Here is a 5325-nt window from a genome sequence, read left to right on the forward strand (position 1 = left end):
GGCACATACAATACGTCCAGTGGCTTCTCGGGGATTTTCATAACCCTGCTGTGCAAAAATGGGATATGCATTCGAAATGGATGTCCGAGTTATGATATGTATCATGACCAGGACGGAAATTAACCGAGTCATCTTTTTCGCCCATTCATAAGTATTTCTATTTTGCATGGTTCAATTATTGGTTCCAAATCATTTTTGGGGTGAGAGTAGGTAGCTATCATAGTTACCTGTCAAAAATTCTGCTACTATATTGATTCAACCAAACCTAAAAATAAGAAATCGGAAGTCTCGCACCAGGAGAAGAATGAAGGGGAGGAATAGCTAATTCCTGAACACGGAAAACACTTTATTATTCTGTTTCAATTGTTTCGGTCGGAGAAAACAACCTACCTATTCTTTATTCATTCATCGAATGATAAATTACTACAAGTGAAGGAGATATACGATTGAAACGACGGAAGATCCAATATTTAAGAATCGTATCTAAGATGACTGGAAAAGTTGAAACAAGACCAGATATGATTCGTTCATTATGGGCAAATCCATAACTTTCGGAGATCGAATCGATCATCAGTTCCCAACCATGGGGTGAATGAAACCCAATACATAGATCGGTTGCTAAAAGAATTAGAAAAGCTTTCATTGTATCGCTCAGACTATAGAAGAATTCTTGGATCCAAGAATTGATAATAGCGAGTTTATTCTTACCCAGAATGATATAAGCACTTATAAAAGCAAAACCTATTAGATTTGTTAATAAATGTGATATTATCTGGATACAATCTTCATTGTACATTTCGACCAATTGGATCGTTTCTTTGTGAATCTCTATACGAATAGATTGTGAATGTGTTCCCAAAGAATCTTCCACCATTCTTTCTAACAAGAATAGTTCTTCTATTTTCTCAAATCTTCCCAGAGCATTTTGTTCCTGGAGATAATCAAAAATTTTCTGAGATTTAACCGTATTCCACCAATTTGTAACCCAAGGCTCCAAACCTTTCCGTAATGAAATAGGAATTACCCAAGGCAGTACTACTAAACATGCGAGATATCGTAGGGAAGCTGATGCTTTATATTCGGACACTTCCAATTCGTGAATCGCTAACGAACCTGATTCACTTGTCAGTTCTGTCCGAAATCTAGACAAAGTACGAGTGATAGAATGAGGTATGGGATCCATAGATTGATCTATTGCGTAATTGTTTGATCCCGATCAAAAAAATATACTCGGGAAAAAAGTAAAAGGTTTGTTCAAAATGGGTGAGACGGAGCATAAGGAGATCATTCCAAATCATTTATATATGGACCAATTATCTATTAATTTTTTTCATCTTCTTCTTTTTTAGAAGAATAACTTGAAGTAACATAAGTCTTATTCATTGCCAAGATCTTTTGAATCCTGATCACTAGATCCTTTACGAATATTTCCCCAGTTATCTCCAAAGATGACAAACGCTCTTGAAAAATGAGAGAACGACAAAAAGTCATAATTGGATCGTGATGAGAGGAAAAAAGCGTTTTAGTTTTAGGGAAACCGGACCACTCTATCTAGTAATTGTTGTTTCTGAGACATCATATTCATCTACTGGTACCAGTTCTATTTTAACTTATTGCTTTTTCTATATTACCTCTTTCTATACTATTTCATAAAAATAGTATATTGTTCGTAAAGATCCTATATCGTTCCATTTTCATACAATGAAATATTTATTGAAATTTCATTGTATGAAAATGGAATATTTATTGAAATTTCCTGATTGGATATTTATTCATGTTCCTTTATCCTCGACATACATTCAAATGTAAAAACATTTGAATATATGTCGAGGATAAAGACACCCCCGATTTCAAAACCCTTCAATGGATACACGCAAGAAACGGGCTGATTCAGCGGCTTTCTGTTCGATCTCCCTTAGGTTCACATTATCACCAGTACGAGTTAAAGGAATGTCTTGTCGGCCCTTTATTTCCATATAAAGAACACGACGAGGGGAAATACCTTCTTGAATTTCCATTTTGATCATCTGAATATCCTTCATAAGAAATCGTGGGAAAATACGACGATTTATTCCGGGAAATCCCCAACGAAAAAGACATACAATTCCTTTTTTTTTATCGAACTTATTATAGCCACTACCCACATTGAACAAAATTGTGCACCACAGATAAGAGCTAATGAACAGACCTGCAATACCATAAAAACACATTACAATTCCTTGTGGAACAAAGAGTATTTGCTGAGATGACAATAGGGGTATCAGGTTCTCACCAAAATAACTCGAGATCCCGACTAGGAAAAATCCTAGTGAACCCAGAAAGAGGATACAAGCCCAAAAGAAATTACTTCTTTTTCGAGACCCTGTTATAGGTTCTATCCAGAGCCATTTGGATCGACGATTCATAAAAAATTGTATTCAATTCCATCCTATTGAAGTTGAGGGAATAGCCAACTTTTTTATCCTTTGGTTCCCAAACTCTTATGAACTATCTATATAGATAGATAGATAGATAAATTTTCAGTTAAGTCAGCCAAGTTTGTCTTCTTGTCCATTCTTACCATCCATTTCAAATGGGTCCTTCCCTAATTTCTCAATTTTAGAAACAACATTGGATCAGTGGAGTATAAATATCTCCTGGAATAGATATCTATACCGTATGAAAAAATAAAACCGACCACATTAACATATTGACCCATACCTATTTATTGACATATGTGTAGATCCTATCTGTATATGTATATGAATATGAATATGAATAAATATCCATATTCATATATATATAATTTGGATATTTATACCTATTTTGTGTCTATAAGAGTTCTATCTTATATCATCTAAAATAGATATAGATATCCTATCTGTTCTGCAATTGAAAGATCTAAACCCATTTATTAAATCTGATTTGATCAGATTCATAAAATCTCGTCCTTCTGAATATACAGATGAGAAAGAACCATTGTAATTGCCGGAAGTAATAAGCCGACTAAAGGCACCAAAATAGAGGGTAGGATAGGGAGTAGGTTAGAGAGTAGGTTAGAGAGTAGGTTAGGGAGTAGGTTAGGAATTATCATAGAACGAGTACCTTACTTAATCAATGAAATGTTTATCCATATTACAAAGAATAATTATAAGGTCAAATAAGTGATGGGACCAAATAAGCGGTCCCATTCGTCCTTCTTCATAGAATACATGTATGCAAGTGTTCGTTGTTCCTTTCCCCGTCTCTCCCGAAAATACTAAAAAAGCATTTCCAGTTGGGGCAATTTTTTTTTTTAATAAGATCTCGATGAGTTCAACAATGAGTTCTATATTACAACATAGAGATCCATTAGAACACTTACTATATAAGTAAAATAGTGGAAGAACATGAATCCTGACCAAAATTTCTCTGATTTCTGAAAGCGGAGAATTGGCTATATGGATTGTTAGTATAGGCTCGAGGATCATAAATTGTTAATAAGAAGGGGGTGAAAAGCAATTCTCTCCTTCGCCGCGATAAGAAACTGTATCACTGTCACTTCCGTTACAAGGAACTCGATTTGATCCTTTTTCCTGATAAGGAAACTCAACGTTCATTTTTTTCTTTTTATTTATTTACAAGGAAGACCGTAAAACGTAAAACCAAAATAGTTCACTCAGAACACCTTTTAAGAGATTACGTGGAACGATCAGATCAAATAAACCATGACCAAATAAATGCTCAGTCACCTGAAAATCTTCAATCACTTTCTGACCTAATGTCTGTTCGATTACTCTTTTACCTGCAAATGCAATGTACGCTTTAGGTTCGGCAATAATAATATCTCCCAACATGCCAAAACTAGCAGTCACTCCACCAGTTGTCGGTGACGTCAGAATCGATATATATAACAACTTTTTCTCCTTCTGATGAATATATAATGCAGAAGCTATTTTAGCCATTTGCATTAAACTAAAACTTCCTTCTTGCATACGTGCTCCTCCGGAAGCACACACCATAATTAATGGAAGAGATTCCGCGGTAGCGCGCTCGATCAGACGGGTTATTTTCTCACCTACTACAGAGCCCATACTACCTCCCATGAACTGAAAATCCATAACTCCGAGTGCGATAGTAAGACCATTTAATTGACCTATGCCTGTTTGAATAGCATCAGTTAAACCTGTCTCTATTTGATAGAAAGTGATATGATCCTTATAAGATTCATCCTCAGAATTAAGATTATCAGAATGAGAAGGTTCATTCTCAGAATAAAATTGAAGAACATCTAGAGTGTACATGTCTTCATCCATAGGACGCCAAGTGTCACGATCAATTGGAAGTTCTATTCTATCTGAACTATTCATTTGCAGATAATATCCACATTCTTTACAAACACTTTGATTCTCTCTCAAGAATCTGAGATATAGTAAGTTCTCGCAATTATCGCATTGAGCCCATAACTTCTTAATTTTAGCGTAATCAATACTTTTATTCTTGTTTTTCTCCGTCTCATTGGCATCCTTACTATCCCTTTCGACCGAATTTTTTAGTAATGCAGTTATTTTACGCTTGTCTTCGAACCACTCCTTTATAGACATAGAGTTTTCCTTCCATATAAAGGTGAAAATTGTTACTTTTCCTATCTTATTTTGTATGAAGAGAAGTCGTATAAGTATAAATACAATGATGAAAATTATTAATCAATAGTGGAATGAATCATTGAGAAATCATTTCCATTCATTATTGATTAGGAATCTGAAGTATCGATCCGGGATTATGATAGAATACTTTATTCTATTATAAAGAAAGATTCTCTCCTATACCGCGATGGAAAGGAATTTTCATTTAAAATACAACATCTTTTGGGCTAGAAGGGATTTGAACCCTTGACTTCACGGTCCGGAACCATGAGCTCTGATCCGCTGAGCTACCAACCCTATCGAATGATCTATAAGATCATTGTAAAGGATGAATAGGATTCGTTATCGAATGCTTGACCCAAAAAAATTTTCATAAATAACTCTGTTTGAGATATTTAACCTTGGAAATATCTATATATCAATATCTACATAGATATTGATATATAGATATTAATATATGGAAATTCCATATATTGATATCTGAAATTCCATATCTCCGCTCACGATTTGGACTAATATTTGGGGTAGTAGTAAAAGATTGGGCCGAGTCCGATTGGTAGAACGAAAGTCACTGGATTACAAGCGATCAATCACATCAAATTCAAATTTGATCTCCTTCCATATTTCACAAGCAGCAGCTAGTTCAGGACTCCATTTACAAGCTTCACGGATCACTTCATTACCTTCACGAGCAAGATCACGTCCTTCATTACGAGCTTGT

General features: G+C 34.9%; 1 non-coding gene across 1 annotated transcript; it reads right to left on the bottom strand.

Annotated features, from left to right (window-relative positions):
• Positions 1 to 4827: 4827 nt before the first annotated feature.
• Positions 4828 to 4901, bottom strand: TRNAR-CCG (transfer RNA arginine (anticodon CCG)). Its single transcript has one exon. It is a non-coding gene; the product is annotated as a tRNA-Arg (tRNA).
• Positions 4902 to 5325: the final 424 nt, after the last annotated feature.

This window comes from Pinus tabuliformis, chromosome 2_2 (assembly GCF_031772625.1).
Source record: "Pinus tabuliformis cultivar Carrire ecotype Pingquan chromosome 2_2, CPIR1, whole genome shotgun sequence".
In the NCBI taxonomy this organism is placed as follows: Eukaryota; Viridiplantae; Streptophyta; class Pinopsida; order Pinales; family Pinaceae; genus Pinus; species Pinus tabuliformis.